This window comes from Struthio camelus, chromosome 6, assembly GCF_040807025.1.
Source record: "Struthio camelus isolate bStrCam1 chromosome 6, bStrCam1.hap1, whole genome shotgun sequence".
NCBI classification, from domain to species: Eukaryota; Metazoa; Chordata; class Aves; order Struthioniformes; family Struthionidae; genus Struthio; species Struthio camelus.
In genome coordinates, this window is record NC_090947.1 from 15,806,400 (window position 1) to 15,832,787 (window position 26,388).

The 26,388-nt window shown below is 37.3% G+C and overlaps 1 protein-coding gene across 10 annotated transcripts in view; it reads left to right on the plus strand.

Annotated features, from left to right (window-relative positions):
* Positions 1–26,388, plus strand: part of TFPI (tissue factor pathway inhibitor) — a 197,113-nt gene that overhangs the window by 134,196 nt on the left and 36,529 nt on the right. The window contains exons 1-2 of one of the 10 annotated variants that reach the window (XM_068948352.1): positions 19,073–19,450; positions 19,997–20,226. The exons of 3 other annotated variants lie outside the window; for them this stretch is intronic. The gene's annotated coding sequence lies outside the window, so the exon portion shown is untranslated. Of the gene's footprint in view, positions 1–19,072; positions 19,451–19,711; positions 20,227–22,157; positions 22,618–26,388 lie in introns of those variants that run through there. 6 more of the 10 variants (XM_068948358.1, XM_009666266.2, XM_009666268.2 and 3 more) reach the window with 6 other exon arrangements.

Genomic DNA, 26,388 nt, shown 5'->3' on the forward strand with positions numbered 1-26,388 from the left:
AGACGTACTAGATGTTCTGTAGCATTACATAACAGAGATAGCACCCATCTCTAGAGAACTCTTACTTCACTGCTGCTGTTAGTATTGTGCTGTGTTTGTTCTCTAGACAAAACTGGCAGCTGTAAATGTCATTGTTTGAACTTCTGTCAGAAAAAAACAGACTTGGGAAGGTATTGAAGAGACAGTGGAGAAAGGAAGAAACAGAAATAGAAATATATAGGGTGTCAGTTATTCCCTAAAAGCTAAAAGAAGAGTTCGCAGCCCTTGCTTGTTACAGCTTTTGTTACAGATGAATACAGATGTCTGACACAGTTAACATTCTGGCTGAGGACACAGTGATAAAGGAGCAGTTAAATGGTCCTTACAGCACAAAGATTAAAAAGGACAAGGTTATTCACTATGACTCCTTTCAACCAAAATTAGAAGAATTCCTTCTCCTCAAATCCTCTGTCTATGTAAGAGCCATTATTGCTGTAAGTGGAGTAGGAGAGTCCTGCTAGGGAGCCTGTTTAGGATCTGACCTATGTTATGAACCACGTACTGTAGTCCAATATCCTGCGGAAGAGGAGCATTAAAGAGGAGCCTAATAAGTAGGCTACACTGCTTCTAATTTAGTGTCTCAGCATTAATGTGGCTGTAAAAATGGTAATTGTGGTAATTGTGTTGTAGAATCCATTATGTCTCTTAGTCTTGTAGGAGACAAACGCTTTAAGAAAGCACGCTTGCTGTCTGTAAGCTTAAACGTTCTGTGCCAGCAGGATTTGTCAGTATCTTCCCTTTTCTTAGGGCATGGCATGCAGTGGTGTTTCTTTATTCATTGTCTGATGATCACTGAGACTCACTGTCTAGCTATCTCTAATTAAAAGCCTAGCAATTAAAACATACTTCTCTCTGATGATAAAGAGTGTAAAAAATTCTCTCTCAGCCAGCCAAGCTGCTATAACACTGATCTGAGTAATTTGCTCTCTTTAATAGCGTCAAGCAACAACCAGTGAGGCTTTACCTAGTAAGTATGATATTTATTGAAGTTCACAGTATCCTCTACTTAAACAACTGTATAATGGCTCCAGGGAAGAGTTAAAAAATATGCTGAAAATATGCTTTGTAAAAATAACAAGTTACAGGACGTGGGCCTGGTTCTCCACTCTGCATTGCTGAAATAGAGTACGTATATGTGTAGAGTCCTGTGGAGTTTTTGGAAATGAATAGCTTATTATTCGTTTGAGAGATAAGTTCTTAAAGCTGTGCTTCACTTCTCCAGGACTATGTCATTATAAAGCTCTCTTTGGCTTAACTTGAGAGATTTGGGGCACAGAAGTTATTCAGTTCCTTGGCCACCAGATCTTTCTTTCTCATTGAGCATGCAGCAAGCAGTGCAGAGGCTCGTCCTGTCCTCACTGACAGAGCTGATTTGATTTGCTTAAGACTACTTCCATTTACATCACATTTTGTCTGCAAATCAAGTTGCATATTAGCGACTTTAATTTGCATATTACAAGCAGATTCAAAGCTATGTACGGTTCTTACTTCACTGTACTTTAACCCCTCAGGATTATTTGAGTCTTTTATTTTCTTAATTCCTCAGCAGTTATACTTATCCTGATATCAGTGGTTATTTTCTTCTCCATTTTTCTGTCTCTAATTTTCCTTATCGTATAAAACTTTGCATTATATCACCAGCTAGGGGAGCCTGTTCTAGTAATTACACAATTCTATCTTGCTGAAATTAATTTTAACTGGGTTTGGCTAGTCAAAGTCCTGAATTGGTACATAGATTCTAAAAAACCTCATGTTATCCCTGCAAGTCTTAATGTTATAAACTTGAAAAGGTTATTTAAAAATAAGCACTATCAGTTAATCTAAATGGATTCTAATTTAATGATATTTTTAACCTGCTGCTTCTTAAGATATAATGCTGCATGTCTGCTTTCTTTTTCAGTTACGTCATTTATTTCCTCCTTTTTCTCCGGCTGTCCAGAAAGACCTGTTTCTTTTTTGTAAAAGTGTACTCAGTGTAATCTCATAAGACCTGGCTTGTCCCCTGAGTAAGGGACTTGGATGGATACAGTTCAGACTTTTTTTTTTTTTTTTAATCAGTCACAAATTGTAGTGTTTACTGACTGGGCAGAGAGAGAAGAAGGACTTAGCAATCAGAGAAATTTATTCCTCAGGCTCTTCTCACTTGTCAAAAGTGAAACTTTAGCAATACAATTATAAGCACCCACTGACTTTCTTATTGTAGAAAATACAGTGAAATTTCTCTTTTCATCTATCGCTTATCATAAGAAAATAAGTTATGGTCAAACAGACTCTTTTTGCTTTTTGTGCTGCAGCAGCCATAGATAAAAAGGACACTTCATATAAAGTAAAAAACATTCCCTCTTTTCAGGTATGTTTTATTTCCTCTCTTCCTTCAGAGATGAAGCTTCCTTCAGGTATAAAAGTATTGGAAGCAACAGTTACCAGAAGTCATTCTGCTAAGAAAGGTATATTACTTTTTAACTGGAACAATACATCCTCTTTATCAGCCAGGAAATATACAGGCAAAGAGAGCACTGATCTGTGGATTGATCCTGAAAAACACAGATGTGTGATAACTCGCATTGGCTTCAGAATTCATTCAGAATTTTCTCTCTGTTGTGTTGGCTTTAGATGAGACACATTCCATCTTACAAGATGGATTTGCCTTAACGTATACTTCAGACAAAACCTTTTGTTGTGTACAGTAGGTTTTGTTGCTGTTAGGTTAAAAAAACAATTGCTTCTTTCATATGAAGAGGGTCTAGTGATTGAACAGAATAGATGAGAGCGTACAGTAGTGAACTGGAAAAACAGAACACCCTTCAAGATGGAAGGTGGAAGCCACCTTCTTGAGCTAATTTTGCAGATGGTTCTCGAGTAGGAAAATTTATAAAATAGTTCACAAAATTTTCTTTAGCCATTCTGTCAGAAATGTGGATTCATCATTCTTTCTCTCCTGCCTTTGAATTAATTTCAAGGTTTGCTTATAAACCCTCAAGACTATAGAAGCTAGGGTCTTGTCAGGAAGACCTGTATTTCTGTAATTTCTCTTACTCCCTAACAGAATTTTCTTGGATCTGTGATGTTGTGGATGACTTGGTGATAGTTTTTCTTAGTACTGGAAAAAGTACGGAAAAAGAGTCCTAAGGAAGTGATACCTTAGCATTCCGACCGAAGATTACCTTCAAACATTATGATCTGTCCTAGCATGGATCACTAAACATACGGCTGTCCTGTGTGAACTCTCATGTAGAGCTCATGGAAAATGACACTGTAGAAAGTGCTTTACAGAATGGAGATGTTCATGCAGAAAGTCCCCTTTGTGGGAAGAACTGGTGGATGTTCCATATGTGGCATTTTCATATGTGCTTTTAAGACCTATAAATCATAGTTTGGGGTGGGTTTAGAGTCAGCCGTGGCACCCTGCATGTTTCCTGTGACAGCTTCAAAGGATTAAGCATATATAAACAGAAGCATTTGTGAAGATTAGAGTCTGTTCTGTATAGAAAGCATTAACCATGTTGCAAAGACTTTAAGAGTGTTGTGAAAACAAGCTTAGGAGTAGAGGAGATAAGCTTTATATAATTTTCTGATGATAGTGTTTAAATGAATATATATGGAGCCACCTGAGAGTAATCTGTCTATTTGCAAGAGATATTTAAGTTCCTTTAAAAAGCTTTGTTCACAATTTCAGTGTCTTGGAACAATGCTCTTCCCAGTACTTACCTGGCACTTCTAGTCTATGTAAGAACCCAGAAGCACAGTGCTGTATGTACAAAAATGAGCATTTAATTTTTGTTAACTAACTTTTCTTGTTATTCAAACTTGAAAGACACGCATGTTTCGAGAGTGAAATGTCAAAAGTACCGTATTTTTTTAAACTATTGTTAAGCCAACCATATGTATATGCACACATGTACGTGCACAAAGAGAATCACGATATGAAGCGCACATACTAGTTGACTTTGAGGTTTATTTGTGCACAGCAGATCAAGATTACATGTGAGTTCATAAAGACAGAAGAATTAGTAAGTAGTCATCATCTCACTGCTGAGGTGGTAGCCATTACTTTACAGCAAAAAGCAATGCCAGCTAGCATGGGCTTCCAGTCTCACACTTTTTTTTCTTCTTTTTTGCTTTACTCAGTTGAGTTGCTCAATTATTTGTGTTCTGCTTACTTAGTAGACATTTCTTTTGGTGAACTGCCTGCTAAGACAAGTGATAGTCTTCCAGATTCAATCAATTTGAGCTGTTGGGTTTAGTTTGACTGGCACGAGCCTGGTTGTGGGGCAAATGATGGCTAAGAAACAATAACTTGAGATATTCTGCTTTGAAGATCATACAGACTGGATGGTTATTTTACTACCTCAGGTCAGATTCTGACCCATCTGCACAACTGGCAAGATCTTATTTCATAACTAATTTTTGTAAAATCAAAACTGGAAGAAATAATGGAATGAATAGAACTGTTCTTAAAGGAAGGGAATAATCTGCCTCTCTGATTAGATCATTTTTTCCTGTGTTTTCATTTGTGGCTGAAATCCATGTATGCCAGTATGTTCCAGAATTTCAGAAAGAAACAATGTTTAATGAAAACCTGGCTTTCCATCAGAAATATTTTAAATGAAAAATTTTTAATAAATTTCATAGCAACTTAGTTTTGTTTGCATATAGCTTCCAAATAAACTGTTTATTCTCTTTAAGTAATTATTATTTTTGTATGATAGCAATGAAGCATTTGTCTTTTAAAGACAAACTATTTCGAATGAATTTTACTTGAATTTCTAGTTATGGTGAAGAGCCAACACAAACAGGTATTTCATATCTATATGTCAGCTGTTTCTCCAGCAACTGACAAATTAAAAGGGTATTTAAAAAAAAAACAGGGAAAAATATTTAAACACTGTTAATTCAATCTGATTTTTCAGGCTGAAGTCCCTACTAAACTCAGTAGAAAATGAACAGTTAGGTGAGTTTCCACCTTTAACTCTTTCAGTTCATTCCCATTCCTCATGTACACAAAGTGAAAGCATCTAACACTGTATTTGTTTTCCTCTTGAAGCTGAGTGCTTTGTCAGATCTTGTTCCAACTCACAAACTACATGGTTTTTGGCTTTGATGATGAAAGACTGCATTTGTGCTTAGGCAGAGCTTAGTCTGACTGATAGCCAGTCAAAATGTAATTTACCAAATTTTACCTGTCTTTAAAAACAAAAAAAAAATTGTATGTCTAAGCATGCCCTTGATGTTCAGCAGTTCACTATCAGGCTCATTTCTATTCATCTATCTTTTATATTGTATATAAAAAATCAGAGCTGATCTGAACTGCTGGCTGCAAGCTAGACCTTGCCTTTTACACTGAAGTGTATACTATATGGGGAAACATTAGACCAGACAGATAATATGAATAAACATGAAGCCTGTGTAAACTCTACAGGCTACTTAAGATCAAATTGAGCTACGGGAAGAGCAAAGAGTCTCAACGTTTTGGAGCATTTGGGGGTTTTGTTTTGTTTTAAACTGCCACTGAGTAATAAATTGCAAAACCACTAACATTTGCTTTTACAGTAACGCTCTTTCAGATTGGAAGCGGCCTGTTAAACAGAGTTATCCTTCAGGTTTTTAAAAAATTACTTTAGCTGAATCAACTGTAAGAACCTCATATTTTAATTATTTTGTCTTTACTTTGTCATTAGCTACATTAAGCATTGTCAAGTTTAAATTAGAACACAGATTACAGCACAAATACCAGATTGGCAGCAGCTAATAATGAACTGTCATTCAGCAACCCCTTTCATTTAATTTTTGTCTACTGCAGTACGTGTTCTCTGATCTCTCTCTTATGTGAGGTGGGTGTATGGTTTTTTTACACAGTGCCAGTGTGATGGTTTTCCACTGAAACAATGGATTGTAAGGCCTCATGAAATACAGGTACTGTTAAAATAAACTGAATATCTTCATAATTGTGTGTTACGTATTATCTTTGAATGACAAGGGTTGCTTAAAACATGTTCCGTTTGTAAATGACAGTCATAGCCGGCCTATGAGCAAATTGTTTCTTCTTAGGTTATTTTTAGGAGGCCGAAACAGCAAAAGGAACTAAGTTGTGATAACCTGAATTCAGAGTTCTTGTGCATATTCACTTAGCCACCTGTCCTCCTCACCTCATATCACATTAGGACAAAGTCATACTATTTTCTCAGGAAAAAATATGCAGGTTTCCTATTGGATTGAGGTCAGTAATTGTCCTTACACAATTCTAACTTATTCCTTGGTCCCCTGAAGCACTCTGATGACTATAAGAGTCCTTTATTCAGCTTACATTAAAGTCCTGAGAAGAAATTGTTTCCCTACTTAGATTATTGTAAATAATTCATATTAAGAGCTTCCTTGAAACATAGGTGCAAGCAATCTCAACTTGGTGGTGCGAGGGTTATTCTGTGAAAGAAACATCTACGCTTGCATTAGAACAATAGTTATCCAGTGTATTAGAGCAGAATGTTGTAACATCTGGGCTCCAGGCAGTCTTAGCTATTCTGTAGCCTAAGGAAGCAGAAAGAATGACTCTGCTATCCCACATGCTGTAAGGAAATGTAATAAGCTGTCAGGTTTCTGCCAAAATCTAGAGGAGATTTATATGGTGCTAGAAAGAGATTGCAGAGGATCAAAGGAAAATATGGAGTAATTCTTAATCTTCTTTTCCCAGCAGCACCCAAGCCTTATTTAAAAAAAAATCCTCTTCCTCTGCATGCGCTGAAATGATCAAATTCTGGGAAGGTGGAGGGAGACTTCTACTTGATCCTGCTTCACAATAATATTTAATCAAAAAAATACATTATTACACAGCTTCACAAAATCAGCATCAGGAGGAAGACTGATACGTACATAAAATATGTGTATACCTTGCATAGTACTGGTTCAGAGAAATATCCAAAAGTGTGATGGTGGTTTTTGATTGTATATTGCATTTCATAGTGATTATGAAAAAGCTATTCATACAATCAGAATATTTCAGTGGGAGATACTTACTTGCCATTTGACAAACTATTTTTACAGAAATTAAATTTGGATTTTTCCATGAAAACCCTTCAAATTTCCACACATTTAAAATAACTCCCCTGAATATTCTGAGCAGTTGTGCTGGACTGTGCTGTAGAAGGGATGTACTTAATCCCTGTGCAATTTTCTAGGATGGTTCAAGAGCCTATAAATACTGCTTTTTCTAATAAGTGATGCAGGATCATTACACTGTGATCATTACAGTAAAGACGTAGATTTATGTTTTCATGGGCACAGCTCTCCTTTGCCCAGACTTGGCCAGATGCAAGTGAGCTGCGATGTCATGGCTGGGTAGATGATTTAGCAGGGCACTATGTCCACGTGATTGTGTCTTGTGAGGATATGGTCGTTACAGCGAGAAAACATACTGAGCACGTAGTTCTGGTCATTAATACTTCTGTATGATTTGTTCTTTGCTACGTGTCTCTGTCCTTAGATATCTTCATCAGTGTCTTGTCCGAATTGCTCGATTTTCAAAAGAAGGGATCTGGTATCCATAGGATTTGGGATATTAGTTTCTGGAAGAAATTAATAGATCACATTTCTTAAAAAAGAGATCATCTTTCTAGTTCTAAAAATCAGAAACCAATGTTTAGAATATCAATGCCCATACTTATGTCATCCAACCTTTGGAGTTTTTCTATTACATCATTTGCTATAGGCATATGTGCTGCCAGCTCTATTTCTTTTGATAAACATTATGCATTTTCACATTAAAATATCATCCTCTCCTTTGAGCTCACTTGCCTTCCTATCAGTGTCCATAAATCAGGAATTCAGGTCCACTGTGCTGTTTCCCCTACCATATATATCTTTGAATTATTCTTCCTTTTACACTCTTTCACCTTAGAATGCAGCCGAATAGTTTTACACATATAATGTCTATTCAGCTCTCCTCTTACCTGCAAACAGCCATTTTTTTTGTTGATTATAATAATATTAAAGCAGTGGGATTAATGGTCAGAGAAATGCTTAACTGTGTCTTTTCTAACTTGTAGTTTCTACCTGTTACTTACAATGGTCTTCAGCTCACCTCTCTTTATATTTTAATGGTACTTCATGCTTACTGTCTTGAGACATCAAGTAAATGTTTCACATGTACTAACATTAACTTAATCGATTGCTAATAAACAGCTATTACGGGTAGCTTTTCAATTGATTGATTCATCCAGTTACTGACCAGTATAACGTGTCTGAACTTGCTAGGTGAAACAAAAATGCAGTAGCAAGTACAATTTTATGTAGCAGCCTGTTAAGTATTTTTCTCCTTTTAAAAATACGTCCTTATTTTAGTATTATTACTCATGTGTTTAGAGTTAAACACCTGCTGAAAGGACTTTGGCTGGTTAGCATCTCAGATATTTACTCTACATTTTGAAAAGATTAATCACAAAAGGAAAACTCTTGTGAAGGCATTATGTTCTGTTTCCTATCTCCTGACACAGGCAGTCTTGCAAAGAATCCGTCTTTGTATTGCTTTCTGTGTGTGCTGTGAAGCTGTTGCATATAAGAGATGTTTTGAATTCTGCATATTAGTTGAAGTCATTTCCCTGTTAAGGAAAGAAGTGATATTAGTAGTGATTAATTTGATGAACAGCAGCCGTCTATGTTAAGTCTTACCTGATGAGTTTGGATGGGGTCTCTTGTCTAGATTAGTCCCAGAGGAGCTATGTCACATACTTTATTAGTATTGCATTATGAGTTTCAGTATTACAGTGTACAAAGTATTCTTTGGCATAGTCCTCTCTGGAGCGAGCAGCTTTGAAACAGCATGATATTGGACTTTGAACATGCTTTGATTTTTGCAGTTTTAGTCTAGTACTTCCCTTCTTCTTGAAATAGAGATTTTTTTTGATTTAATTTTTATTTAAAAATAAAGTGTTATGGACATGTGTGAAACTAATGTGTAGACCGAGGCACAATGACCTGACTGGAGAGATCACAGGAGAGACTTATTTCAGCCTGGTCCAATAAAGGGACTCACTCATTCAGGACAGAGAACAGGAAATAAATATTGATGTGATGGATGATACTTTGTAGTGGCATTTGGAATTAATCATTAACACTTTATAAATATGTAGGACCTTCCCATTGTTCTCGATACTATACAAATATCAAAAAACAATGAAAATTCCCAGGTGTTTTACAAGCTAATATTTTAAGGTATGTGAACTGAGTGCCTGATTTAAACTGAAAATGCCTCACTTCTCACACTTGCTTATAGCTCTGAAACTTTGAACCAGTTAGATTCTTAAAGTCTTATTTTTTTGTGATCCCATTTTGCGATTCTCCAGAATTCAATAGTAAAATCAATTTAAAAGGTTAGGTTGTAAGCTGGCTGCATTTTAAAATCCAGTAAAGCTGCCAGTTCTCCATGGTTTCAGTGAAAAGCTTCTAATTGGTCCAGTCTGTGACAAAATGAAACACTAGCTGAACTTCATCTACTTTTAGCGTGTAACAAAATGGAAAGCTGGAAAGTTTTTGTGGAGTTCTATATTTTTATGGATTAGATAGTTTAACAAACATTTCTTGAAAATCTGGTTGGAACTGTTCTGATTTTCCATTTCCACAAGCGCATACTTGCCTGAACTGATGGGAGTTCTTTGTCCGTTGACCTTTTTATCACCTGTCTCCCCTAAGACATAGGAACTCTGACGTTTAGACTTACTACCTCTATCTGATTTACTCAGAATTTTATACACATTCCCTATTACTCAAAAAATAGTAATGTTGCTGGAAGAATAAGATTTTTGTCTCACTGCTGGGCAGCAAGAGCAGTGCTGAAGATGGATTAGTGTTCTGTCATCTGGGAAACATTAATTGTCCTCAGCTTCATGGAGAGCAGGAACATGGCAGAAGGCCAACAATTGTTCTCTGCCTTCTAGGAGTCATGAACACTGTAACTGATCATCCTCCGTTCTTTGGTGAGCATGTGCACAAGAGTAAGGCTGCCATGCAGGAACAAGTTAGCTGTTTTCAGAGGGCTTCTCACTTGTCATGAGAACACTTTAGGAGCTCATTGAACTGAGAGATTTCCTTTTAGATACTGGGTAGCAGCTAAAGGCAGCTGAAGCTTATGCAGAATTTCCCAAACAACTTTTTCCCTCTCTGTATCTCCCAAAGGAGCCCCTTCCTCCAAAATGAAATCAGACATTTTGGCATTCAGGCAACATCTCCTGCCTCTCCAAATACACACCTGGTTGGCTGCACGCCACCAGGGTGCCAAATATGAGTTAGAGAGGAAGTGGTTAGCCCCAGGGAGTGCAGGTCTTTACCACAGTGGTTGTTGATAATGCTTGTTTTCTTTTTTAACAGCATAGTAGGTTTGGGAAACCAGTTTCCTGCTCATCCACCTATATTGCCTTTCTTTGCCTGGTTTAGACATTAGGAATGGGCAAGTGAGAGAACGTAGAAATGACAAGTGGAGCAAAGATGCTGAGAACCACACTTGGCAAGAGGGTAGCGGCTCAGTGTGTGAGTTGAAGGGACAGAAGGAAGCAGATTTGACACTGCAGCAGCAGGGGTTGAGCAGTGGATGCAGATTTGGCAGGTCTGTTGGTAAATGCTTCATTACTAGCTGCTCAGACTTCCCAGAGTTGGCAGCAGCTCACAGTGTCCTCAGTTGCCATCTCCTGCCATTACTCATCCTCTCAGAATACTCTTCTGAAAGCATATTGTGCAACTCCTATTGTTGCTCCTTATGTCATAGTCTGAGCATCTCCTGTACCTTCTAGATTTATTTCCTAGCCATACCGTACAGCAGGACTTGGCCTCAGAGGCTGCGAGAAGCTGTGCTAATAAAAAATCAGAATGACTCATAGAAGATGATTTAGGTTCTATTTCTAGGAGCATCTGTAACTAGTGGTTCCCAGTCAAAGTCACAGATAGCAAAAATAACTTTCACTTCTGTTCATCCTTTGTCATGACAAGGGAAGTACAGGCATGAACATAGCTTAGAAATCAGTAGAAACTCCAGTGAACAGGAAATTCCACTTTGTTTCTGGTTGCCTATCTGAAACCACGTCCCATTTTGTTTCATTTAAATGAGAGTTGGAAATGATTAGATAATATCGTGTCAATGTATTTACAGATGTTGATAACTTTGATGCTGACGCAATACATTTCAAGCAGTTTTGGAAGAGTCCCTATGAGAAGTAAGGCTCTGACCTCGTAGGCTACTTATGCACATGCTTAATTTTTTGAATTGTACGAATTATAAACATGTAAATTGGTGTTTCCTTTAGTGCTTAGCTTTTCCTCAGGTTTGTTAAGGTAAAGGGTAGCTATTTTGTTTCTGCAATAATTAATACTTTAATTATAGGTTTATATAAACCTACCATGAAAATTATTTTGGAATGTTCTTTTAGAAACCTTATGTTGATGTTTATATATAAAAATTCCGATACCTGTGTGTGTATATATGTAGTACTGGAATTATGTATACTATGTGTATATACAAATGTATTTGGAAATAAAAGTCTAGCAGAGCAGCAAAATCGAAGAAAAAAGAAATTTGTAGTCAATATAGAACCAGAGTTTTAAAATTAAATGAAAACCCAACTGATAGAATAATCTGCCTTTTACCCCTCAGAGCACAGATTTATCATAAGGCCTGAACAGTTCTCAATAATCTGTCTAGAGTAAAGCTTACACTGAATTAATCCTGAGCAAAAATTAAGCCCATTAAATTTAAGCTTTTTTATATTTAAAAAAAAAAGGAATAAAATACATATAGGTATATTAGACTCTTTTTTTCCAGATGAAATATCTAGGCTCTTAGTGCTGCAACAGTGACATCCAGCGACTAAGCCACTTAGTTCTAGACTTGAATTGCATTTCGAGTGAGTTGACACTTGAAAAAGGACATTGATGGAAAATGAAGCTCATTTACTACGGTCCTTAGTGAAGCAATAGGTTGATTGAGAGAATAAATAGTCACTGCCTGAGAGCGTAAAACATGATAAATAGCTGATCTGTAGGAATTATATTTAATTAGCTTTTATCTGATTCAGAATTAGTCATATACTGTGAAGTAATAGAGCCAAGTGAGGAATAAATTGTTTTAAAATAATTGTTTTGTCCAGTAAAGCAATTTGTTTAATGAGATTATGCAGCTTTTCATGTGCTCTTTTATTATTTAACAATAAAAACAGAATTCAGCCGGTAATACCTATTATGTTTTGCTTTAGATATGATCCACCTCGGAAATAAATGCAGATATATGATGGAAAGTCCTTTCAATGTTTATCAAATGAATGAAATAAAAACACCCAAAAGAACAAAGAAGTATTCCTTATGTAAGAAAGATGACCAAATGCTTACCACTGTTTCACTATATGAAAAGTTTCTGATTCTGATTTAGTTGAATTTCATTATAAAACTCATATGGACTGTAAACCTCATATGGCTTCTGGCTCTAATGACTCAATGAGTGGCATCTGGTACTGTCCTGACCCCCTGGTTTCTCAGTTATCCAAATGTTTTTCGCTTGGAACTGATTCTTGAAATCTTTGTATTATTTGAAATATTGTGTATGTTCTGTACTTTGTGATTAATGCAATCATACCATAGAAGTAGTTTGTCTCTGGGCTTTTCAAAAAGATAATAATAGGAATTTATTATTTAAGATCTGAACTTCAAAACATGCTCTGAGTTGCCTGCTCTTTCATTGTTAAAAAATTGATGAATAAAGAAATAGGCTTATGAGTTACGTAAACTCGTAAGCAAGAGAAACAGAAAAACTGAGTGAAAATTAAAAGCATAGAGCTTATAAAGTTTATGAGGTAGATATTACAATGTTTTTCCTTGCTCTAGGCTTAATATTCCTTCCAGGCCTCTGCCTCAGATTCCTAGGAAATGAAGTATAGCCTACTCCCATTCAGTTTTTAAAGACAATATATATGGACTAAAGGAATGGGGAAATCAAAAAAAAATTAGAAAGACATGCATGGTCATTTCTAGACTACTGTGGAAGTAAATCTACCATGATGTACCTTTTAGCCCAAAACAATTGAATTCGTACTGCATTCGTCAAAAATGTAGTTCATAAGCAGACCCAGCTCACTGGGGAGACTGAGGTATCAGTACTCATGATGAGGCTGTGCATTATATAAATATATGCTGCTTTTCATAAAGCTGATCCAACTGAAGTGTAAATTAAATCAAAGCAAGAATTCTGATTCAGCTCAAAGTTTTCCAGAGGAAACTTTCTTTCAGAATTGCCTTTTTGTTTCAAATTTGACTTTTTTTCCCCTGAGAAACAGCTTTAAAATAATAATACTTTTAAAAGACTCACAAAAGAAATGATGAACCAATTTAAAGCAAGAGATGTGACAGTTTCTCACATCAAGAGCATGTCCTGTGGCAGAATCGGTGTTTTGACTAATGGTACCAGAAAAAGAATAAAGATTTAATTTTTAGTCATAGTTATATTGCTTCTCTCTGCTTTTTTTTTTTTTTTAAGCAATCTGAATAAATATAAATCACTTCATCTCATTTCTTTGAATGGTTGGATAGATGTTTTTCCAGTGGGAGAGAGACAGACACCAACATTTTCTTCCGTGCTTTCTTTGTCCTTCCCGTGCCTGCTTCTTGTAGTGGGAGAAGCAAGAAAATAACCCAAGTCTCCATATTTCCTGTGGCTGGAATCACTATCTGCGTGGCTAAATGAATGTGGCTATAACTGGTCAGAAACTGGAAATACTTTTACTGATATACACACTAAAATTCAGTTGCATAGAAAGACATTTTTCCACTAAGAGTTGTTCAGAGAGAAATAGCACAGCACGTCTTAATTGTGACATAACCATGGTAATTAAAAATCCAAGTCTGTCGCTAGTATGGTATAGGGAAGCATATTTAAAGAAGGCTTAGTTAGCGTCTTATAGAGTGGCACACCATGCCCTCCAGGACTTAGACTAGCAAAGTTAATGTAATCTAATAAAAGAAAAAGCCTGGAGAGATCATTGGTGCTTCCAGGATAAATGTCTCTTTGCTAGTGCAAAAGTTGACTGTACTATTTTATAATTAAATGTCTAAAAATACAGGGCATTTACAACTCCCCAATCTGGTATCCACAGAGTAGTGTTATATGTTCTGCTAGTATGTCAATACTGAATTTTTGTAGGATAGAAAAAGAATGTTCAGCTTAAAGAAGGGAATCACTTTTAAAATAAAAGAAGAGATTTTTTAGCCCTGGGTTTGATGAAAGAGTGAGTTAGGAATACAGTTTGCAGGAAAAAGCACAGAGGCATCAGCTGACTGCAGAACCTGTATAGTTTTGCTCTGCAGGAGAGAAGACTGATTTCAAGAGAACCAGTTGCTTAAGATAGGACAGCGGGATTTGGAGATCAGAAAGGCAGATGTTGAATGTATTCCTTGCTCCTTTTCAAACGGAAACTTTTAAACTAGTAGGAAATGGATCTGATTATCAGTTTCTTCTCACTTCCTTTCCACTTTTCATCCTTAAAAAAACAAACTTTAAAAAATCTGCTTATCCAGATTACCTTTGTTACTCCTGCTAAGTGACTCTTAAACCAAAAACATCTATGATAAAATAAATGTGGGTGCAAAGCCTGAGAAACTTGAGGATTCTCTCCCCTTTAAAAATGTTCAGACTTTTTTATCAGTCAGCTTCCGTAATATTGTGTCTTACTGTATAGATATTTAAACCTCTCAAACATACACATCTTATAATCTGTTAAGAGTCCTGTCTCCCAGGCATCTCCAGTTAAAGGGACTAGCCTTAAAGGTCTCACCTTTGAAGCTGAGTCCAGAGGTAAGGACAGTAGCAATGCCTGTTTTTAGAGTTTCCTCATTATACCATCTCAATACTTTGTCTGAAACAAGGCTCACCCTCTGTTCATTCTAATTTCAGTCTTCAGAAAAACACTCGAGATATCCGTATATAAGAACAGGAAGTTACAGGAAAGAATAATAGGAAGGGGAAAAAGAGGAGGAGTGTGTTATATAGATAGGTTTTCAAGGGCCAGCTGCAAAGTTCTGATCTTCCTCTCATTGAATATCCAGGACCCTCGTGTGTTTTGTGTGGATTTAAAATACTAAATGCTATAAAGACCACACTACAAGTGACACAGTAGATACGATATGGAACAAAAGAGCCATTGGCAAAACTCTTTAATAAAAGGTCTCTTTCCTCTTTTAGAACCTGGTTTGGGTCCTGAATTTGCATGTCATCAGCATGCAGATGACCTCAACTGGAGAGGCAGAGGTAGACCTCAGTGATCTGAGCCTCCTCAGTTTCTCCAGAAAAGATCAAGTAATTTTAAGATAATGTAATACCTAACTACCAAACTGATTACTAACATAATGCAAACGTGGAGTCTGTGGTAGAGAGCTGGTTCCAACCTGTAACTGTTTGCTGCTGCATGCCATTCCACATAGGAAGAAGCAACATTTAGTGCACCTAGAAGTTCTGCAAGAGCAGCAACCTTGCACTATGGTAAGATGGTTAGCTGCTGCCCTGTGGAAAAGACCCTTTGGAGATTTTGCCCTATACCTTGACAGGGCCTGCTAGCTCTTAGCTCTCACTTTAGGCTTAGCAGGGGCCAGCTGATTGGGTCAGTTGTATTTTTCCTCTAGGATTGCTACTTAGTTCCTCATGGGCATTGAAAAATACCCCTATTTTTTCACCCAGTGAAACACCAAGTGGAAGTATTAAGTTATGATTTAGTTTGTTGAAGTTAGACAGGAAGCTCTTGCCTCTGGGAATGTTTTAAGAACTAAGCAGTAGAAAAATGAAATGGCATCACTAGGGGGCAACAAAACATCACTAACAACTATACTGTTAAAGGCTAATACAAACGATGTTACTTCTTCACTGAGGCTCTCCTGTAGTGACCTGAGGGAGAGCTTGTGTAAGCTTTTGTGTTTTTCCAACTGTGTTACATAATAAATCTTGTCTCAGAGATGATGGAGTTCTGAAAATTATATATAATGTGTGTGTATATATGCACACACACACACAAAACTTTTCATATTTTTTTTTACTGATTCATCCCCATTTTGGCTCAGTAAAAACACTAACAAGTTAGGACATTTGCACCTGATTTTCTTTCCTCAACTTCATATATTTGGCACTAAGATTAAGCGTAACAGATATCCTGTTAAAGCTCATCCACTTTGAACAAGTAAGTCAAATATCTTACTTGAAGTTACTGGTGTGACTCAAGGAAGTTCTACTGTCTCTCTAGGTTTTCAATCTTTCTTGACCTATGGGTTGCTAGCATTTTGCAAATTGTATACCTTTTGCCGTTAGCACTGTTATCCTTACTTATATCACCTTCTGCAGACCCAGTAGTCAAGCCAGTGCTCCAAACTGTGGGGTGGTTCTGGGATGGCACATTCTCTCCCATGTATTGCTGATGGAAAAAATGGATGCATCATCAGAAAGAGCTCCCCAGTGAGAGCTATCCATTGGGAATCTGAATCTGAAGGAACTTTCTTGTTGTCAGACATTAACTGCTATGTCTTACCAAGTAGTGTCTGTTCATTCATTAGGTTTCTAATGATGCTGATCTCTCACATGAAGTTCTCCCCATTTATTTCATACCCCGGTCTCCCAATTTGTAGGTAGCAATTCCATGTGGTGTCAGAAGACTAAAAGCTACTCATCCCAACTTTGAGCTCTCTAGAGCCAAACCACCTTTGAGGATTCCTAGGACTTGTACAAGGCTATTTTTTTTTTTTATTACATCTCTATTTTACCTTACTTTAGCTGTTCTTTTACATGCATCTGTTTACTGAGACACACTGTGGTAGAGAGGTCATAAACAAATGGAGCTGTAAGTCAAAATTATTTTGATAGAAATGCAGTGTAAACTGCCGTTGTGTCAAATTTCTCTAGGGAAATACTTGGAGGTAAGAGTGATCTGGAATGCGTTCAGTAGCACTGACCTCATTTTCTATCCCTTAGATCTTCCTGATGGACCTTTTCTGCTTCACTCCAAATTGTATTGCTCTGGGATTCTAATCCCTCGCTAGAGGCACCCATCTTTACAAGTTGGCTCTAGAAGAAGAATTACAAAAAATGCCTTCGGGACCTTATTCTGACTCTTATACCCAAGTCATTTCCAAATAGGCCACCAGAGAGCAGCTTGCAAAACAAGCTGGAATATTAGGTTTGTACTGCCTGTGCTGCATGTCGGTGTAATCTGCAGAAATCCGTCAGAAGTTGGTAGCTAACCTGTTGCTTGTATGTACCATAAATGGTCTTTTCTCACGCTGATTCTATAAAGTGTGTAGTTCCTGGTATTGCTTGTCTGGCCAGGGCCTGACTGTAGGTTGGCCTCATAAATCGTATGAAATGATGATCTTACAAATCGTAATCTTTTTATACACAACTGATTCACGTAGCACATACTATATAACAACATGTAGAAAGCTCATAATGATAATGTAACGTACTCAAAGGTTACAAATTCCCAAAGTAAGGATTGTTGGGTTCTCTAGAACAGCAATAAAGCTTGATAAAAGTAAACACAGTTTGGTGATGTCTTAAGGAGAAGCTAGGTCAGTGAATTCTTCTGTGATTTGCAAGTTCTACATTTTGAGAGACTCCCATATGACCTTAGAAAAGTGTTTTTCAATGACTAGTTTTATATCTCACAAATTCCATCTTGCTGGTCTTGAAAGCCATCTAAAAAATAAAAAAGAACAAAAAAAGCCCTTTTAGAATTGCAGGAACTTCTTCTAGCAGAGACGTTCAGCTACTGATAGCTGTCTTTCTAGGTCAGGCCAGAGGTGGGTGTGATTGTTTAGGCTGACAGACCATCTAGTGTTCATAGCTGAATGGGATTGTCTGATCCTGTTAAATGTTCAAAAACATTTTATTTTTACCTTCCAAGTCTGCTTCCAGTTTCAGTTGAAGTCTGTTAGGTTACAGTGATAATGCAAAGGAATCCAGAGATAGTCCCTTTGGGCTACTAAAGTAGGAGGACTGAATGTGAAAACCAGAGACATGAGTAGAATAGAAAGCAAAAATACTCATCTTAAAATGAGATATTGTGTCCTTTGAACTTCCCTCTTGGATATGCGTTCTTTATACACATGGTAGGATTTTTGTTCTCATTCTGCTTCAGTATTCTTAATCTAACTTTTAATCGAAATAAAGGATGTCATCCTTTTATATGTCCCCAGGAACACTTTTTGTTTTTAAGTTATTTCTCAACATATACGACTGTAGCAAGAAGTGGCAAAATGTGTTTAAAAACTGCAGCATTTTCTCTTACATTGTTTTTCACTTCTGTATATGGACTGTTCATTTCAGAACTGTTACTGTTCTGCACACCAAATTTGAGTGACTTGACTGAGATTTTGAGGAAAAGAGGAATGATGCTGATGCGTTATGACACAAACTTTGAAAATTCTTTTTGGCATGCTCATTTAAAAAATATATATATGTTTCTATTGAAATCCAAAAAAGCATACTTGAAGATTTGAACAGGTCACATCCCTAGGTTGAGGAATATATTTGCGCGAACTGGTAAATTCAGCTCACCTAAGGTGCAGTATGTCTTAAAATAAAGCAGCTCTTCTCTAAATGCCCTGTAGAGTGGAACAAATCTGAAACTGCCTCAGTTCATGTACATAGATGCATCCTAAGGAGGCAAAATGAAGAGGTATATCTTTTTCTTTATTTGGAAACTTAGTTGGGTTTTTTTTTCCCACTAAAAATGTAGAATTTTTTAAAATCTTGAGGTAATTTTAGTATATCTGGTTTTGGCTGCCTTACTTGTGACTTTTAAAGAGATTTATGGATAGCCCTGCCAGATAACAATTTCTAATATAGTGGCTCCCCAAATACGCTTTTCAAAGACTCGGTGTCACACAAATGACAGGCTTACCATTTCCATTTAGCTGAGTTGTCCTGAGTTGGGTTGCTCTTTCCTCTATCTGTGCTAAAGTTTGAGTTGGTAATTAGTAACTGTAAGGCAGAAACTCCCTCTCCCTCTAAGCGTTTAAGCTGCCTCTTAGCTTTGTGAGTGCTTCTAGTCCACTTGAGGATAGTTAATCCATTTGAGTATGGACCCAGTTAATAGTTAGTAGACTCACCTGACCACTGATTTGTCGTGAAATGTATTACAATCAGGATTTGCAATCAGGATAGTATTCTTACAATCGGGAACAACAAAGAGGAGGTCTAGGAAGCTGGCAGGAGCACATTGGTCTGTCTCAGAGAAAGTTAACCTGATAACTGATTATGAGATGCTTCTGATCTGTTTCAGGGTAGCGACAAACAGACGAATTAAAATCTTTAGTGAAGATAATTTAACTCACCAGTTTGTCTTTGCCCAGAGACAACTGCGTGAGGGATCCATACAATTAATAGCAGCTACTAACTGCATGTAAGGTACTGTTCTTTAGCTGTTCTTTTTATCTCTGTTGCTATTTAACTCACACGGATTACATGGCAAATTCTTATCCTGTACTGTCCAGAGCTAAGATTCTGATCTACTGCCTTTACATCACAAGGTACAAGGTAGTGGCTCAATCTTACAACTAGAGCCCCCATCCGTTTCTTCAGCCGTGGTTCTCTAATGATGCTTAACTTTAGTTTTAGCACGTACTAGCATGTTTCACGAGTAGAACATACCATCGTATGTTCTAGCTCAAGACAGAGTTGTCTTTGTAGAAAAGCTCCAGGTACTGTGCTGAGCGCAGCCTAGATCTAGACTGAGTAGGTCACTGAGTGCAGCTTTGTTAAAAAAAGTATACCTTAAATAGTGAAGCAAAGTCTGCAGCCTACATAAAATAGGGAACTGTCTCCCATTCTTTAAAATTGCATTTCATTTATAGTTAATGCTATTTAGAAAACAATTACTCTAAACCGTAGGGAGATCTGAAAACTTTAAACAGGAAGCTTCCCTGCTGAAGCAGATCTTTCACTTCTCCCCAGAACAAACCCGCATGCTCTACAAAAGCAAGAACAACAGCTGGCTGATTAATCAACAGGCAAGAGCCTGCTCTAGGAAGATCAGGTTACAATTCTGTCTTTGTAGCTTTACACCACACCCCCACATATAATCTTCAATGTGAATTAGTGGAGGAGAATCACGTTCAGCATTGCTTCAGGAATTCTCTCATTCTTTCTTCAAGAACTGTTTCCAGGAGCTTCGTGAGTACTTTGTAAGTGACTTTCAGTTTTACATGAGTGATTTTTTTTTCTTTAGCTGAAAGAAAGGAATATCTGCTGTTATGTTTTCTTTAGAAGGTTAGATGCAGTAGTCAGATGTTTAGATTCAAAGTCCAGCACGAAATGCTGCAAAAATATTTTTTTCCTGTAAAAATGTGAAACAATAGTGAAATGAATGTAGCTACTAACAGAAACGCTGTTTGGCTCTGAGAATGCCAGGCTAAGATATTTTGAACTCCAAGGAAGCTTAAGCTGTTTGAAAGAAAGCTATCAAAAAGTGAATGTGCTAATTGTGTTCCATCAACTAGAGTTTAGTGAAACTCTCATTTTTCAAAACAATACTTCACTGCAGTAACTTAAAGGGAAGCCTGGTTCAGGTGAAATTGTCTACCAGGTTTTGCAAATCCTTCTAAGGCATATAACATTTGAAGCAGTTAACATTTTGAGAAGTACCAGAACATTTTAGGTAAAATAAGTTAACCTGATGTTAGTACAAAGCAGTTTCACTCAGAATGTTTACTGAAATTTTCAGGAAAATAAGAACATGTGAGAAAGGAAGGGGACAATGAATGAGGCTTACAAACCTTGGTGCCGATTTAAAATAAGGAAACAAGCAGAAAATCGTCTGTGGGGTGGGTTGTTTTTTTTTTTTGGTCAGATTTTACTTGTAAGAATCAGCATTGATTTCAATTCCAGTAACTATGTAATGAAAAACAGTGATACTAGCCTGTTGTTAAAATATGTAGCTAAAATTTAAATAACCATGTTTTGGAAAATCTAAATACAACTTACATAAGGAGAAAAAGGTACGTAACAGTGGGAAAACTGGACTAGGGAGAACAATAACGATGACAATGGGGGGAGTGTGTGAAAGGTCAGTGTGACTCAGTACTCTTAGAAATTAGTCATCAAAATACTTCATGGAAAACATGTAAAGATATAAACCTTCCTTCCTGCATCTCTTATGGACAGATGTAAAGACAGGAAGTCTAGCTGCCAGTTTGCCTTTCTCGTTGTAATCTTCTGCTCATTTCTTTAATTCTACTGTGAGAGAGCCCATTGACTGCCTGTGAAGGCAGGAAATATCTATATTCTTAGTAAATTTCATTGGATTTTTGTTTAAACGAAACTTGAGAGCTGTAATCATTAAGTAGTTTACTTGCTGTATAATGCTTGCAGTTAGAGCAGTGTTAAGGAGCTAAAGATGACTAAAACACAGTCTGCTCTGGCCTTTCTTCCTGTGAAATACGTCCCACATGAAACAGTTCGTAGAAAGTTTAGTTATGTGGGCAGTTGCTTGGTAAATCCTTAACTTATGCTGGGGGATCCCTGAGTGTGCTTTAGATTGACTTCAGGTAACCTTCGTGTTTATCATTGCACTGTATATCTCCAGATTACAAACTATATAATACATTATATCTCAGCTGTCAGCATAGTTTTATGACCTTCAAAGTCCATCAATCTTTTAATGCAGTACCCATGTTTACTATGTTGCTAATGAAAATTCACTTGTAACTCATCTAACTAAACTTCTAAATGTAAAAAAAAAAAAAAAAAAAGTAAACTAAAGTTTTATGATTTTGACTGAGGACAGTTTGAACAATTAATGATACTGAATTTATCTATTCTCCTTAATCTCATCAGGGAGTTAATATCAAAAGTCTACTGATGAAAACTCCTAAGTTGTTAGCTGTTCTAGGATTGAGTGTCAGATTGGGACGGAGGTGAGACTGTACAAAAGGGAGGCAGAATTTTTGTCAGAGAGGAAATTTTAAAAGATTGGAGAAAAGGTAGTCCAAGATATTGTATGTTTATGGAACAAAGCAAATGTCTGATAGTACAGGTAGCAGTTGCAAAGGTGTAGAAGAAGAAGCTTCTGAATGGGCTGTCAGAGAATATACCCAGAGCATTTAGCTAGTTTTAAATCTCACCTCTGGTTAGACCAGACCAAAGTCAGTGTAGGGGAATTTCTGGATTCCAAATCTAGCTTCAAGGGCTGTTTATATGTTTTTCCAATAACTATTTCCTGTTAAATGCATGAACTCTTGGAACAAACGTTAGCATGTAGGCTGGTTAGTTGTTTTTTCCCTTGAGTATAGGGGCACTGATATCTTTTATGCTACTTTTCTGTCTCAACGGATCTTCAATTCCTTTCTGCACAGAGAGAACACGGACTGCTCTCACTAGTAGCAGCCTACAGCCATGGAGTGAGGACAGTTTCTGTGATTATGAATAACAAATCCTTTCTGTCCAAAAAAGAAATTGACCCTGCGTCTTTCACGTTCTGGGAAGCTATTCTAACATCTTCATTTTAACAATGATTCTAACAGTAACTCCTCCTTTTCTGCGTTTCACAATGAAGTGGTAGCTGGTTGAAGTGTTTTGTAAGTATCATGATTTTGTTGGTGTGCGTTCAGTATGTTCTGAGAATGTCTGCCAAAGTGAGTCACAGCATGTGCAAGAAACAAGAAAGGAAATTTTGGAATAGGAACGTATAACACCAGTAGAGCTTAGGAGTTTCAAGAATCAGCTGACTGTTGTGTATATCAATTCTGGAGCACGCTTTTCAAAATCTGTGTAATTCCAACAGTATGTAGTTACTATTGCTCTTTACTTGGGCTGATTTTTGAACAGTCATCTTTTTTCTCTCAGAGCTAGGACATGTGAAAGTTCCTTAAGGAACCAGAACTGGATAGCTGTTTTGGCAAGGATTTCTGTGAGCTGGGATCTGGATATCTAAGGCTTTTCTTTACCACCTAAACCAAGGAAAACGGTAAAGAGGCAGCACTGCTATCCTAAAGAAAGGACAAACTACTCACTTCTGTGTGTTTCTTACGAAACTGTTTACTTCACAATAGATGATGGGTCAGAGTATACCTGGGGACTGCCTGAAGCAAAACTGATTCCTTTCCTGACATAGTTATTTCACAGAGAAATACTATTGTTAGTCCTTTTAATTTTCTCTCACGCCTTCTTTGTTCTATTTCCTTTAACTGCTTCCTATTATTGTCAATACAGTTGTTCATTTTTCATCTTTAGTGCTGTTGCCACCTTTCCTGATGTGTGCCATACATGACGGATTATACCTCTGAAGTAAATAGCAATCGCAGCAAGTGTTTAGAAATACAAGTATCGCATGAAGGAAATACTTAGCTGATACAGTTTGTATGAACTTAACAGAAAGGTCTGCAGCAGTTTATTAGCATTTTCCATAAATGTTTGTACTTCCTCTTTGGCTGAAAAGCAATCTTTTCCCTCTGTATTTGTACAGCCTCTAACATAATGAGGTTCTGGCCCATGGCTTGGGCTTTCATCCATCAGAGAAACATTATTTGGAAAACAATAAGAGACAGAGAGGTAGAGGGGAAAGGTCAGGCTGAAGTTTTCTGTGCTCTTGGAGTCAGCTGATAAATGCTCTAAGTGCACAGAAGCTGGTAGTGCCACGAGAATAAGCAGTACTCTCCTCCCCTGTCCCACCAGTGTGGGACACTGTCCCACTCCCTTTTCCCCTTCCTTCCTCCTGTTCTGCCTCCTCCTTTATGTTAGAAGCAGTAGGTGAACATGCTTCAACGCTCCAGCCAATTTTTTCAGCCACAAATGAACAAGACTAGGTTATTGTTATTGCTGGGGGTTTTATCCCCTCTGGTCTTTGTTGAGCTGACATCAATTCCCCATCCACTTTGTCACACTGCTGAAAGTACAGATAGACAAGACAAGGGAGAAGCCTGTGTGAATGCCAAATCAGGTGGCTGGAGGTAAAGGGATCGTGGCAAGTTTGTGTTGGTTTGTGCGTTGCAGGATGAGGGTCTAAGGCAGACTGAATCAGGGTGTATTCCCACTGGTGACAGAGCAGTTCTAATGTGTGATCATGCATCCATTGCAGTTAACATTCATATGGTGTATCCAGCTGGGAGGGATAGACAGGCTGAGCTAAACTTGCTTCACAAAGCAAGGAAACTGTTTATTTTGATGTTTGGTATGTGTGCAAAATACAATCTATTTAAACATGAGGTTGCATAAAGTTAATAATCACATATGCTCAAAATTAGTCACAAGAGGCATCAAGTAGGACAGGTAGTTTCCTCCTGTGCCTGTCCTTTATATTGTCAATAACTGACAGCTTCACTTTAGTGTATTACATTTCTGTCGTGTGTACAATGTGAAATTGCACTCAAATGAGTTGATAACAAATATACTCTATCTACGACTATTTATTAATAAAAGTATATATGTACTATTCTTTGCTAGTCAATACTGCTGACAAAAATGCAGGTTACAGACTTTATAGTACTACCATTTGCTATTGGGGCTGCCGTGCTGTGTTCCTAAAAGCATAACTGGTATTACTGCTTGTCTGTATTATTTCTTGCTTTTGTGCTCTGAAGGTAGCTGTTACTAGGATGCTGAAGGCATTCACTTTTTGAATATAGAATTACGTGACCTGTGACCTTGCTACCACCATGCAGTTTTTGTCCAAGCCTAAACGCTGTGCACCGTTACGTGGTGCCTGTATGCATCTTTCTGTGTTTAGTTTTCCAGGTCTGTTGAGCACAAAGAGCTAATGATATTTTGCCCGAAATGTAGCATTTACTTAATTTTAATTTATCTGTTTTGATACCTCTTATCTTGCTGTTGAAGAGAAGCAGTACAGTTTCCTCTACCCTCTGCCCTCACCCCCCTAAATGATGTAAGCTGATAATTTGTTTTAGTCCATATTTAAAAAAATTTTTGGTAGAAAGAAATTAACATTTCCTTTTCTTATTGAAAGTGAAGTCACAATGGAAACAGCATTACATATGTTAAGTGGAGATTTGCGTCAAACTGGGATGTGGCACGTGAGATGCAGTTGTCACTTCTAAAGGAATAACTGACTTGGTAATTCTTTATTTCTTTGTGACTCAGTCTTCTATAGGGTGGAAACTGAAATTCAAAAAATGTACTCCATATGTGGACCTCTCTCCTTTATGATGAGCTAATATTTGGTCTTTTACCTTTTTTGATTTTGTTTTGTTTTGTTTTTCCTGTGACTAGTAGAAGTAGCTAGAAAATCATTAGGCACTCCAGCATGATATTGTTACTAGCTATGTGATTTGGTGTGGGCAAATCAAGTGTTCCTGCAAAGAGATAAGTACAGCTATTAAAAAGTCACTCTTAGTTCCAAGGCTTGTAATTCACTGGGGTGACTGCCTCAGGTTCTCTGCACTGTACTCTCCGGGAGTTAGGAAAATTTCTTTTGGCCTACTTTAACCAAGGCATGCTCGTGTCATCTCTAAGGTGTATTCTCAGCCCCTTTTACCTCTCAGATTTTTTCCAGTTCTTGGATGATGGATATCACAGATGTGAGGCCCTGTTTGAGCCAGGTGGGAAGGAGAACTCGATGAGGAGGGAAGTGGGGCCTGGAGCTGCATAAAAAGAGAAGTTAAGTGGAGATGGGATGGAGGAAATACCCAGTGCCAAGTATAAGATGAGTAGGAGAAGGGAATAGATCCTGGAGCTAAGCTGGAAAAAATGAAAAACAGTTTTAACAGTTTTAGAGCACAGGTGAAAGAAGTGAACAAAGCAAAGTGAAAGGGTAAGAGAGGTTGAGAGTTATGTGGAAAAAGAAGGGTGTCCTTGGGGGTAGGTTTATTAATTTTGGTCTGTAGTTTCAAAATGTAATAGGGTTTTCTTTTATGTTAGTTTCAGTTGTGTTTGCAAAACAGCATTTATGACCCAAATGGAAACAGAACCAAAGTGAGAGTTTTAAAATATGAAACAATTACATCAACTCATGCAACTTTGAAGCATGAAAGCTAAGACCGTTTGTTTTTCTAACTTTTTACTTCACTAAACACTTGCTAATGTTAGAGGCCAGAAGAGTGCAGCAGCAAATCAACTAGTGCATTAAATGGTGAAAGGTAGGTAACCAACCAAAAGCATCTTTATAACAAGAAGTAGTTGTGATTAGCTCTTAGAGGGATATGGTAGAGTCCCTGGATTCAGGACTGATACAGACTGTAATGGCTGCTACTATATGGTACTGGAAGGGGGTAAATTGAGGGTCCGGAGCTTTAATTGATCATACTTTCAAGCAGTGATGTTTACTTGCTGATGATCCTTGTTAGACTGCTTCCTTTTCAGTTAAGGTGCTGAGACATTGCAAGGCTTTGCTCTGC